This window comes from Rhipicephalus sanguineus, chromosome 4 (genome assembly GCF_013339695.2).
Source record: "Rhipicephalus sanguineus isolate Rsan-2018 chromosome 4, BIME_Rsan_1.4, whole genome shotgun sequence".
Lineage (NCBI taxonomy): Eukaryota > Metazoa > Arthropoda > Arachnida > Ixodida > Ixodidae > Rhipicephalus > Rhipicephalus sanguineus.
In genome coordinates, this window is record NC_051179.1 from 182,408,564 (window position 1) to 182,423,044 (window position 14,481).

Sequence of the window (14,481 nt, forward strand, 5' to 3'; positions counted from 1 at the left end):
TCCTCGCTACGTGTTTCTGCACGATTGCAGCGCACATCTGTCATTTGAGATGCACATATTTAGTGATGCCAGTCCCAAGGCTTATGGTGCCTGCATCTACGTTCGCGCGCTTTCTGCCGACGGTGCATGCGTCACGCGGTTGTTCATCAGCCGAAGTCGCCTCGCACAGGGTAAGACGATGTCACTTCTTCGGTTGGAACTGATCGCCTGTTTTATTGGAGCGCGGCTGACTGAGTACCAAATGTCGGTGCCACGCCTTCAGGCGGCTCCTTGGCTTTCGATGCCAGGAGAAATTCCCAGTTTCAAGCAGGATTATGTTCTGGACGAAATATGAAACACTGAACATCTATTTCAGACAGTCACGGTTATCTGTCCATGTATTATTTCTTCTAGGACTTCAATTGTGCGTGCGGAAGATTTCATCTCGCTCAATCGGCTGTTGTGTGTAACCGCCCTCGTACAGTGGTTCGTCCACAAGGCGTCGAGAAGGAGCCCTCTCCGAAGTGGAACCCTGACAACTCCGGCGCTTCAAGAGGCAGAACGTTACTTGCTTCGAATCGTGCAAGACTAGTCCTTCAGAGCCGAAATCCAATTCCTGGAGGAAGGAAAAAAGTCACAGTTTCGCCGCAAGGCCGAAGCAATGAATGCGATAGCAAGAAATTAATGCTATACGAAGTGAGGCTCGCCAATGGATACTCTCAGTTTGAACAGCGCTCCTGTTGCAAAGGCGGCCGAAGCAGCGAAGGAAACTAGCGTGCTTCAAGTATCGAGCTGTGACACTTGATAGTTCGCGCCCATCTTCTGTTTGTTCGTTTAGCGGCGTCCCTTGAGCACGAGTGGCTTTCGTACGCTCGGTAACATGAGCGCGGACATCACCGTGAAAGCGTGAAACATCCCTCTTCCCCTCAGCACAAGAAAACCGCGCGAGCAGACAGCGGAAGGGCAAGGTTCTCCCTGCGCTAATATAAGAAGAAGCGAGCGAGCTCGCCGACGACTTTTAAATGCGCCTGTCGCGCTCCTAACGCCATCTCGCTGGTAATGAAGAAACGCTTATAAGCGCAGCCGTCTCTGAGTCCGTCCAGCGGTAAAGAGTGTGTATATAACGCTCGCCCTTAGCTACGTGGAGGATCTGCGTTTCGTGGCGTAGTGGCTGGCGCCACTCGCTGCGGAGGAAGAGGTCCCTGGTTCGATTCCGCGCTTCGGAAGCATTTTTCTGAATTAGTTTTCTTTGGGGCTTTTATATATATGTATACATACTTATACATATACGGTGCATGACGGCGGCGACGGCGACGGTATAATACAGCCGAGACTGTCCATATAATTGCTATCGCAATAAAAGGCTGCCATCAACGCCATCGGTCCTTCGCCTGGCTGCATTCCTGGATGCAGATCGACTCCTTCATGTAGGTGGGCGGCTGGAGTTGCTTAGCGCGAGCACCGACATTCGGCATCCCATTGTCTTGCCTGCCGAACACAACTTGACAGCGCTGATTGTTCAAGCTGCTCATGCCCACACTCTTCATCGTGGCATCGAGCTCACACTAACTGAACTCCGGGCAAGGTTCTCGGTGTTGAAGGGACGGAGAACCGTAGAGATCGTAATTTCGCAATGTTTGCCTTGCAGAAAACGGAGATTTACAGTAGTATCTGCCCCAGTAGCACCATTAACAGCAGAGAGAAAAACCGAGGCTCAAGCATCTTCAATTGTTGGCGTAGACTACTGTGGGCCACTTTACTTTCGCACAGCTGGGAACTCGAAAAAATCATACGTACCGATATTTTCGTGTGCCGTGACACGTGCTGTCCACCGCGAGCTTACATCCAGTATGACAACGGCGACTACGATTCTCGCCTTTCTTCGGTTTGTTGCGCGGCGAGGTGTGCCATCAGCGGTGTACCCGGACAACGCCCAGACGTTTCGGTCAAGCGCACGGAGCTTCAAAGCGGTCGCCCCTGCTTTGCAAGGGTACGCCACCGCCACGCGCATACAGTAGAAATTTATTGCGGAACGAGCTCCTTGGTGGCGCGGATGGTGGGAGCGCCTTATTCGAACCACTAGACGTGCAAGATGCCTTGGGGTGCAGCAGCCTTGATGCAGAGGCCCTCATGACAACCGTAATTGAGGTAGAAGCCGTCATTAACAGCACACTCCTGACGTAGCTGGATGACGACCCCAATGAATTGCAGCCGTGAACACCGGCGCACTTTCTGCTCGGAAAACGAGCCATCACCATGGCGGAGCCGGGTGTTACAGCAGAGACCTCGGCTCACGCTGAGCTACAACGCCGGGCTCCCTACCGGAAGCGGAGAAGCATGGGGCTTTGGCGGAGATGGAAGAGTACCTATTTATTACAACCCGATCAGCGCACTACCGCCCACACCAAGATTCATCACTGATTCACGTTGTTTTAACAGAAGTTGAAATTCATCGAGATGGCGCATAGCTGATGGAAAACTTTGTGCGCAAAAACAAGACAATTTTGTGCGCAAAAACAATACGTGTTGATAGTACACGAAGACAACACTTCACCGACCTTCTGGAAACTCGGGTGAGTGACGTCGCTATATCCCGAACGAGACGGAATAGCCAGAGCCTTCTCCGTGCGTTTGGCAACCACCCGGTACAAAAGTTCTACAGCGAAATTACTTATGTAACGTTCGTCCTATCCCCGTCGGAGGATGTTGAACATAAAGAAGTGGGGCATGTGATCATGGCGGGAGAGGAAAGAAGTTTAAATGGAAACAAGTTGAATTCATGAAAAGTTGAAATTTTGACACTCAGGGGTAATTCATTCCACACTTTTGTGTCAGTGAATGTCGAGGTCTTTTTGCCGTAGTTAGTATGTACTATAGGCAAAAGAAAGAGCTATGTGCAAACCTGGTATTAGTTGTATAGTAAGATACCTAGAATCAATAAAATTGTATGAGAGCTGTTTATTACGCAGTTTATGAAACATAATAACGAGGTGACACCAAAGCAAGCCTGTTATATGTGATATGTTGGGGTCACGAAGTAATGGAGACGCATTGGTGAAGAAGCTGCTGTTATTGATGATGCGAAAGGCGTGGTTTTGTAAGTGCTGAATAGATTATATATGGCAGTGATACGTATTACCCCAGAAGACAATGGCGTAGATGCTCTGACTGTGAATGAAGGCAAAATAGAATGATATTAACGCACCTTTACAGAAATACGATTTTGATCTAATTAGTCATCTTATACTGAATGTACATTTATGTTTAATGAAAGCAATGTGATCAGAAAACTTAAGGTTACAATCTAGTTTATTGCCCAAGAAAGACACACAGTTGGAGTCCGGGATGATATGACCATCTAAAATTAAATCAGGTCTGTCTGGTAGTATTTTGTGCACATTTCTGAAGATCATAAACGTAGTTTTGTTAGGATTGATGATTAATTGGTTTGAAACACACCACTCAACAATTCGTTCAAGTTCACTGTTTATTTTGGAGACTAAGGTGAGTAGAGATTTATTATACAGTGAGATGGTAGTGTCATCCGCATACAGCACACACTGTGCAGAGTTAAGACGTGATGGCAAATCGTTAATATAAATGGAAAAAAGTAAGGGACCCAGTATAGATCTCTGCGGTACACCTTGAATAGTGATATTGTTAATAAAATAAACACCAGTAAATACTGTTTGCTCTCTGTTAAGCAAGTAACATTTTAAAAGGTTTCATACGGGACCAGTAATGCCAAGTGACTCCAACTTTACAAAAAGGATGTTATGATTAATCGTATCAAAAACTTTAGTAAAGTCCACAAAAATTGTTGCAACAAAATTTTCATTCTCAAGTGAGTAACGAATGTAGTCAGGGATATCAAAGCTAAGTTCGTCGAAATGCCCGTACGAAAACCAAATTGACAGGGATTTAAAAAATTGGACTTTTTTGTATAAGCAGTTAGCCGTTTAAAGAGAGAGAGAAAAAATGTTTATTTTTAGCAAGCGAACTGTGCGCCCAAGCTGGGCGACCTCCTTATAGAGCTGTGCACGGGCCGTATTTCCGAGCCCGAGCCCGGCCCGGGCCCGCTGACTTTGTCGAAGGCCCGCCCGAGCCCGACGGCAAAGGGCTGCGAGCCCGCCCGGCCCGGCCCGACGTACGAAAACACAATCCCGGGCCCGGCCCAGCCCGGCCCGGTTTTTTGAAGGTTCGCTGCGGGCCGTTCGCGCGATTTATCGCGTGGTCAAAATCGCGTGATCGCTCGGTTTTTTCACATTTGGAAACCGTCGCTCATCACCCGGAAGTCACAAAACACCCGAACCAGATGTACAGGTCGGTCCACTGTTAAAGGGAACAATTGCGTTCAGGGCATGTCAGGATATCGCTCTCTTGCAACAGTACAGTGGCTTAGATTTACATAAGACTACTGGTGGTTGACAGTTCCGACTCCCTTTGACAGACCAGTACCTTGAACGAACAACGTTTCCACATCCACTTGGAATGAGGGGGCCAGCAAAATGAAGGGGGCTCATTCGAGTGTTCCCTTTAACAGTGGACCGACCTGTACATCAGCGACGTACTAAGCACATCAGCTGTTCACCAAGAAATAACGTAATAATTATGCGCGCGCATATAAAAAATACTGCGAGACAACGGTAAACGCTTTACGTACCAACATGCAACAAATATTTTATTTGCATTGCATACCTGCGACAGCGCGGCACTTTTGCTATACAAGTAGACGGCCTCATGCCAGCAACAATGGAGTTCGCTCGCCAAAGCCGTCATGTGTATGGGGTATGCCCATGCAAACGTCAGCTTGCACGAAGGCGATCTACGTCGAGTCGCTCGTGGCTGTCGCGTGCATTTTCACTCATATAGGATTTGGCCTTAAATATAACGCGAACAGTCGCGTGGCGCCGTCACTAGCTCAGGTGGTGTTACTGCTCTGTTTGTCGGAGTGCAACAGAGGCAGTGCTTTACCTGCTCCCCTTTTGTTTAAAGTAGCGAATGGAAAGGAAAAGCGGTAAAGGGCGGTCGCGGTAAAGGCGCTGTATGCGTGCTGGAAAACAATTCCCGCTCATTTTCTATATTTCGGGTTTCAGTCGGGCTTTGCGCCGGGCCCGAGCAAGGCCCGATAAAACTCCAAGTAGCCCGAGCCCGGCCCGGGCCCGAGGTGAAAATACGTCGGCCCGCACGAGCCCGGCCCGCGGGCCGGGTGGGGCTCGGGCTTTCGGGCTACCCGGAGCCCGTGCACACCTCTACCTCCTTATTCCAGGTAGCCGCGGGCCTTCGCCGTCTCTCGTGCCCGTTGAATTAGGCTTCGCTCACTCTTCAGGTCTGGGTCCGATAGCTTGACCTCCCACTGCTCTTCGGTTAGTGTAGCGGTGCTAGGGCTTTGTATGCATCCCCATACCATATGGCATAGAGTGTCCGGGACATGACATTACTTGTAGATGTACGAGTGCTCAGTCGGTGAGATACGGTGAAGTAATGTACAGTGAATATAAGTGTTTGTTTGCAACGTCCTGAGGGTTCCTGCCTCTTCCCTAGTTATGCTGGGGTGAGCTGGCGGATAAGTTCTTCAGCCTAGCCTGTAGTGTTGTAAGATGTCATTGTACTTTTTGGGTACATCATCTTTCCTCCTAAGTGCGTCCTGTGGGAAGGCCCGGTGAACATGAGCTCGGGCGGAAGCGTCGGCTGCCTCATTTCCCATCAGGGACTCCTGACCCGGAATCCAAACGATGTACGTGTCTGGTAGGTTCTTCTTTGCTGTAGCTGTATTTTTAAGGCTTGCCTGGAAATTCTTGCTTTCTGAAAATTTTGACAAGCTGCTTGTAAATCGGTTAGGATTATTGCTTCCTCAGCACAGGTTCAGATGGCCAAGGCTATGGCTGTTTCTTCGGCCGTATCGATTTCCGTAGTTAAGATGCTAGCTGCCGTTCTCTCTTTTCCTTTGCTGTGCACGACGATTACAGCATGGGCTGCGAATCCTGAATATTATGCTGCATCGGTGTATCTTGGGTCTGGATTTCGGCAGTAGTCTTGTCGGAGTTTCTCTATTCTGGATTTTCTTCTTCCGAGATGGTAGGTAGGATCCATATTTCGTGGGATGCGGGCTACCGAGATGTACTGTCGAATAGTAACTGGGATAGGCCTTTTGTCATCACATTGTTGCATGGCTTCAGGATAGCTTAATCTTGGAAGTGTCGCCCGTCCTGTTTCAGTTAGTCTAAGTCGATCGAGTTGGTTTACTTTGTGTGCTTCTACGAGCTCCTCCTAGGTGTTGTGGAGACCTAAGCGTAGTAGTCGCTGTGTGGAAGCACGTTCAGAGATCCCTATGGCAGTCTTGATGGCCTTTCGTATGAGGGTATTCAGTTTTTCAATTTCTGCATTCTTGAGGTCTAAATGAGGGGTTCCATAAGTAATTCTACTGAAGATCAACGCTTCGATGATTTTCATTGTGTCTTCGTCTTTCAAGCCATGCCTTTTGTTTGATACCCGTCGTACCAAGTGCTTGACTTACGTGACGGTTTCTTCGAGTTTTGGTAAAGTGGCTGCGCCCGATCCGTCTTGTTGGATGTGCAGACCAAGGACACTGAGCGAGTCTAGTCAGGTATTTGTACGCCACTCAACCAAAGCTTTGGTTCAGGGATTTCACCTGTTGGTGGTCGTCCTCTTGTTCTAGATTTAGTATATGAAGCTCCGATTTTTCGGGCGCGCATGTGAGCCCACAAGCATTGGGATAGTTTTCTGTGCGATCCAACGCCTCTTGAAGTGCGTCCTGTTGCATTCCTGGAGAGCCGCAGGCTGTCCAGATGGTTAGGTCATCTGCATATAGGGCGTGTCTTATCCCCTCTATTTATTATATTCGGCAGTTTCATCTTGGCAATGTTAAAAAGGAGTGGGGAGATAACAGAACCTTGAGGGCTTCCTTTGTTGGCCATTTCAAACTGGTCCGATTTCAGACTGCCAAGGCGCACTGTTGCTGTTCTGCCGGTGAGAAAGTTTCGTACGTACCGGTACTTTCTTTCGTCACAGTGCGTGTCTTGAAGGTTCGTAAGTACCGCCCTATGAGATACATTGTCAAAGGCTCCTTTCACATCCAATGCCAAGACTGCGCTCTTGCTGTGCTTGCCTAAATGATCGATGACGTCCTCCTTCAGCTGTAATAAAATGTCTTGCGCTGATAAATAGTGGCGGAATCCATACATGATGTCAGGCAAGTATCGGTTTTCTTCCAAGTATTGAGTTAGTCTGTTAAGGACCATAAGCTCATATAGTTTACCGGCGCAGGATGTCAGGGACATAGGTCGCACATTTCCTATTCCCAGTGGTTTCTTTGGCTTCGGAATCATGACGATGTCAGCGTGTTTCCCCCCAGACTGCTGGAACGGTCCCACTTTCCCAGCTGTGGTTGATAGTTTTTAGGAGATAATCTTCCTCTTTCTTGCCTACGTTGCGGATTATCTTGTTGTTTATGCGGTTTTTTTCCTGGGGTTGTGTTTCGAGTGAGTTTTGCCAGTGCCGCTTCCACCTCTCCCAGTGTGAATGGGCGATCCAGTTCATCATTTCGTTCTCCTGCGTAATCTAGGTGCAAAGTAGGAATACTGCAGCTTGGGCACCTCCCGTCAGCTTCTTCCTTAATTCTTGCAGGATTTCACCTTCCGAGCCCCCGTGGTTGTGAATGAGTTTTGCGAGATTCTTTCTGGAATTTGTTTTTTATTCCCTAGTGCTCATCATTGACATGAGGATGTTCCAGGTTTTGCGGGTGCTTAATGTTCCTTGGAGTCTGTCACACATCTGGTTCCAGTTCTGCCTTGCTAATTCACCGGCGTATTTGTCGGCTTTGTTAAGCGTTTAGAAAATAATTTTTCGACAATTTCGCTAATTTATCATAAAATATAAATAGGACGATAATTAGACACTTCAAATTTACCCTCTTTCCTAAATACCGGAATAATTTTATTTTTCTTTAGAGAAATAGGAAAAACGCCGCTTTGGAAAATATGATTAATTTTAATGCTGAGTGTCTCACAAACGGAAGGTGCAACAGTTTTCACATGGAAAACAGAACGGTTACCTAAACCAGCACTGGTGTTCTTCAGAGCTAATACGACAGAGCATACTTCATCGGCAGTTACAGGAAACAGGAAGAAAGAGCAATTACATCGTGTTATCGGATAAGCAGAAGCTGTATGACTGCTATTGTATATGTCATAGAAATAGTCACTGAAAGAGTTTGCTATGGTAGAGGCATCACTTATGGATTTTTAAATGCGAAGCATTTCTTAGCGAACTTCTGCGAGTTTGAGCGTATCTATCTATCTATCTATCTAGCCGCCTACGACTTTGCGCTCTCCTGGCCGTTTCGTTAATCGGATGTATACCAAAATTGGTATGGAATAACATGACCGTATTACGAACATAAATGACAGGTCATAACATGAAAATCATGACATGCCTGTCATGAACATCATGATTTACATTCCACGGCCTTGAGGCTCTTGCGGCCATTCCGTTAATTTCACATATACCAAAACTGGTATGACGTGACAAGAGTTCATGGCGAACATAATGACAGGTCCTAACGTGCAAATCATGATACGCATGTCATGTGCGGCATGATTTACATGACATGGTCTCGGGGCGCTCGCGGCCGTTTAAATGAATGGATATATACGAAAACTGGTATGACGAGACATTTCGACATGACGAACATAACTGACACGTGGTAACATGAAAATCATGACACGCGTGTCATGCACTCATGATTTACATGCCACGCTCATGACGCACTCGCGGCCCTTTCGCTAGGTTGATATACACCAAAACTGGTATTGCGCGATGTGACTCTATGAAGAACATGAATAGCAGGTGGTAACATGAAAACCATGACATGCATGTCATGTATGTCATGATTTACATGCCACGCTCATGTTGCATTCGCGGCCGTTTCGCTGGCTTGATATACACCAAAATTGGTATTGCGCGATGTGACTCTATGAAGAACATGAATAACAGGTGGTAACACGAAAATCATGACATGCATGTCATGTATGTCATGATTTACATGCCACGCTCATGGTGCATTCGCGGCCGTTTCGCTGGCTTGATATACACCAAAATTGGTATTGCGCGATGCGACTCTATGAAGAACATGAATAACAGGTGGTAACATGAAAATCATGACATGCATGTCATGTATGTCATGATTTACATGCCACGCTCATGTTGCATTCGCGGCCGTTTCGCTGGCTTGATATACACCAAAATTAGTATTGCGCGTTGTGACTGTATCAAGAACATGAATAACAGTTGGTAACATGAAAACCATGACATGCATGTCATGATTTACATGCCACGCTCATGGTGCATTCGCGGGTGTTTCGCTGGCTTGATATACACCAAAATTGGTATTGCGCGACGCGACTGTATGACGAACGTAAATTAGAGGTGGTAACATGAAAATCATGACATGCGTGTCATGTACGACATGATTTACATGGCACGCTCATGGTGCGCTCGCGGCCGTTTCGCTAGATTGATATGCACCAAAATTGGTATTGTGCGATGTGACTGTGTCAAGAACATGAATAACAGGTGGTAACATGAAAACCATGACATTCATGTCATGATTTACATGCAACGCTCATGGTGCATTCCCGGACGCTTCACTAGCTTGATATACACCAAAATTGGCATTGCGTGACACGAATGTATGCAGAACGTAAATGACAGGTGGTAACATGAAAACCATGACATGCATGTCATGTATGGCATGATTTACATGCAACGCTCATGGTGGACTCGCGGCCATTTCGCTCGTTTCATATACACCAAAATTGGTATTGTGCGATGTGACTGTATGACGAACATGAATGACAGGTCCTAACATGCGAATTATGTTATGCATGTCATGTACGGTATGATTTACATGACACTGTTATGGTGCGCTTCCGGCCGTTTAGATAACTGGATATATACCAAAATTGGTATTGCATGACAGGAGTGCGGGATGAACATAAATCACCGGTCATGCAGTGTATATACTAGAATATACGTTTCAGTGGCATGGTATATAGCACATTGTGCATGGACGCGTGCATGGCAAACATGCGATATATGGTGAACTAGATGCCATGGCATGAATGATTTCATTCGGCTCAAAAATAAACAAAGCGATGTATGCAGCTTTTTGCTGGCTGCTTCGCATTACATCGATTCCCACAGTGCGTGGGATCTGCCGGATTTTTCTTGTAATTTATACTATTACATGTAACATCACTCTTTGGGGAATTCATGAAGTTTTTAAGAAGCTCCCGCTTCTTTTTAGGGTTTCTCTTATGCTTAGCAAATTCATTTTTATAACATAGTTGTTTTTACTTCTTTAGCAAATGATTCAACACGTTACAGTATGATTTATATCGAGCAGCCAAAGGAACATTGAAAGATTTTTTTTTAGTCTTTCTGTACAAGTTTTCTTTTTTTCTCATACTGGTTAGCAGACCTTTCGTTACCCATGGATTACTGCTATACTTGAAACTTTTTCTGCATTTGGCGGTAGTTGTGTTAGTGCGGACAGCTTCTCAAAAGGATGAAACAAAAACTTTCAAGAGCTAGTTCTGGGTCCTCCGTGAACTTAATCGATGACCAATCGGTACCTTATATGCCACCACTGTCTGCCTTCGAGGAAATGTAAGTTGAGTTGAACTGAGGAATCTCGAACTGAACTGCGACGAGTACAGGTAAATGGTCTGTGATATGCGTATCTATGACACCCACGAGGGGAGAAGGTGCGATATTAGTTAGATCATGATCAAGAAGCGTAAAGCTTCCATGTGTAGAATACCTAGTGGGTGAAGTAATTAATGATTCAAATCCGAAACCAGCTAAACAGTCAGTATAGGCAGTTGTAGTGCCAATGCCGATGTCCAGTAAATTGATAATAATATCACCAAGAATTAAAACTTCCTTATGCTCGAGAGATATGCTATGAAGAAGCTTGGATAGCCCACTCAGGAAATCAGGAACAGATGAAGACGGGGAACGGTAGATGCAACCGAGGATGATAGTAGCAATTTGCGATTTCTGCTGTATATCGCTTTCAATCCATCCCGATTCACAGTGATGTACATGAGAGGCATGATCCGTCCTACGTTTATAGGGAAGGTCTGGTGAAATAAACAGAGCAGAACCACCATGGCGATCAAAAATGCGGCGGCAGTATTCAGCTTGGTATTTATGAAAAGTAAGTGAATTAGCATCCGAACTATCGAGCCACGTTTCGGAAACACAAATGAATGAAATTGGCTGATTTAACTAGTCAATGGAAGCTGAAGTTCTGTCGCCATTTTTACGCAAACTTCGCGCGTTCATATGAATAAACGATGTATTTCTTGGTGTGAGCAATGTAGTGATTCCTGTAGGTGACAACATCGAGCTCATGATGAAAAATATTCCAAGACCTGCGCGCGCCCAGTTTCTACGTCCAGACGCGAAGATCAGCCTCAGAAGCTAATCTGAATACCCTGTAATCGGTTGATTTGCGAGCTTTGATTGCACAGTTTTCAGTCCATAAAAACTGCCGCTTGTTTTCCTTTTTAGCGCAAGGGCTTTGCTGAACAAACGTTTGTTATCGACTATGGGTGTTCGTTGATGTAAATGGGCTTATCTGAACTGCCAGAAAACCCAATTTGTGAGGAACGCAGACGGGCTTTGCGACCCTTACTTAGAAACCCATTTTTCTTTGCGCGTGAGCAGAAACGAAAAATAATGTTCTTGTCAGTTGTCTTGCTTGCTACACGATGTGCAATTTCCCCAGAAGATTTACAGTTAAAGCTGAAATTTGGGCTAGTTGGTCTTGACTTAAATACATAATACAGCGGAACAAAAACAAGGACAGAGAAAGAAGCACACAGGACGACCGCTAGACTTCAACTGCAAATTTTACTCTGGACACGTGACATGTAAAGTGTAAAACATCTAAACTGATGGAAACGTCACAATTCTGCCTTCGCATCAAGCTGCACGTGCCAAGCTACGCGTCGCGCATGCGCCCTTCCAAGAAGCCAATCTCCTTTTTCGTTAGGACAATTGAGGGCACACTTACACACCTATCCGCCTCCCTGTTTATATACATGGCCTCACAGATCTCACGTCGTATCTGGTCATGACCCCTTCCCAACACCCGAGTTGCACCAAATGCTGGGGCGCACCCACAACGCTTACAATGATCGGCCAAGTGGCCCCCCGCGGCAAGCGATGAAACCGCTGTTCGATGCTCTTTTAGCCGGTCATTCAAACAGCGCCCCGTCTGTCCCACGTAACATTTTCCGCACGACAAAGGGATACTTTGTCGTGCGGAAAGAAGAAAGAGGGCAGTCAATTGCTTCGGCAACTTTTTTCACAACTTCCGTGCAATCCTCTCCCTGTGAGGATGGTACGCCTCTTACTTGGATGGTATTTATTCTGCCACACTGCTCCATGTCTGCGATTTTTTTGTCAGCACTTCATTTTGAGCAGCTAACGTCTTGTTAGTGGTCACTACTTCGTTGTATGACGCTCTGAAAGTGTCGTACTGCTCGCTCATAAAGTGCACACTTTCGGCTAGAGAAGCAAGGTTACCAAGTTCCTGATCCTTGAACTATTCGCCAATCTTAGCAGCAAGATTGTCAACAAGCGAGTCTAGCTTACTGTTTAGCAGTATTTCTAACTGTTCATTTTTTTGCAAGTTCACTGTTAGTAGGCATTGTAAAAAGCAAAGAGGAACCAAGAAACACACTCGTGAGCAGCAGCCGCAAATACAATAACATAGGACGTTAGCGAAACAGAAGGACTAACCTGCAGTGAAAAAAGAGCGAAGGCTTAGAAAGCGTCCTTGTACGTTGTAGCCGCTGCCCACAAATGAAGGCCAAATTGCGATGGACCACTATATATGGCCGCGAGAGCTGGCAGCGCAGGTGTAGTAGCTCGATGCACTCTCACATTGTCAGCGCATGGTACCTGAACTATCTGCTAGTCAACAGGCAGACGAAAGCAGACGGCGGTGAAGTTTCCGATCAACGCAAAAATAGCTTGCCACGTTGACAGCACGGGACGGCACGTAGATTTAGCCCGTTACGTCCAGGACAACACGAGCCACGTGAATGTAGCTGCAGTAGAAGAAGAGCAAAGGCTTACAAAGCGTCCTTGTACTGCTTGTACGTTGCAGCCGCTGCCCATAAAAAATAGGTAAAAAATAAAAAAAATATCAAGTGTATTGCTTCTCAATTGTTTTTTTGCATCGTCGGTAGAAGGCACTTGCGTGACTCCGTTCAGTTCACAATGGGCAAGCATGGGCGCGTGCCCTCGTGCTCAAAGAAATAGCTTTCGTACCGGGGAAAACCCCAGTCGCAGAAAGAAAATTCATATAGCTTTAGGGGCGAAGCTCCTTTGGGTGTGGGTCTGTCCCTCCTCTGTAGTATGCAGTAGTAGTAGGTAGCCACCTCCTGTTCTTGGAGTGTTCACTAGATGGCGCTGTCGTAGCCACCTCTAGTTCTCAGAAAGATCCCTAGATGGGGCGGAGGCGCTCGCTGCGTGCTCTAGTCGCCCCCCCCCCCTTCTTTCGCCTCGCGACTCCGACGCTCCGCGCTCGCTGCGTTGCAGATGCGCGCTCTAGTCCTCCCTCCCCTCTCTCTCGCCTCGCGAGGCCGACGTAGGCAGCGTCTGCTAGCGAGTTTCTTGAATGAAAAAACCGACTGCTCGCGCTGCACAACCGCTTCCTGACCACCCCTTATATATAGGCACTGGATTTTGACCTCCAAGGTAGTGCCTGTGTGAAATTTCTCCTGTGCGTGATTAAGCAATAACAATTCACAGCGTACATGTAAAATTAAAGCGAGCTGCAAGTCACCATGACCCTCATCGACCCTTTAGTATAAACGCGCCCGATCTCACGTCGTTTATGATGTACTGGGGCAGAATTCACGGAAGATTCATATATGGCGCGTGTCATTGGTGGAATGCAATCATTTGATTTAGTGCGGCGACGCACGCTAGGGGGACCGTTGTAATAAAATCCACTCGCTGTTGGCGCGCTTTCACTTTCGCTCGGAGTATTCAAGCTTTATCGATGATTCCCTGCGGAGCTTCGCCCCACTCAATCTCATTCACCCCGTGGATATGCTGTGGATTTTATTTATTACTTCTTCGCTACAAGCCAGCTGTGGGTAAGGAGGGTTTTAGTTGAACGCGTCACTTGTTTTTTTTTTTTTCACGGCAGTGGGTATTTTAACACGAAAGGGTTTTATGCAGGGGTCCAACAAGACTTTCATGACGTATTTCCGTCACGGAAATACGTCAGCAAACAGAACGCCATTAAATGGCAAAGAAAAAACTATGAAGAAATAGTTCCGTTGACAGGAGTCGAACCCATAACCTCTCGGTCCGCGACGTTGGCTGGCGGGCGTTTAGCCCACTGAGCTACCGCCACACAGATGACGGTGACAAGACGAACGCGCCTTTTATCTT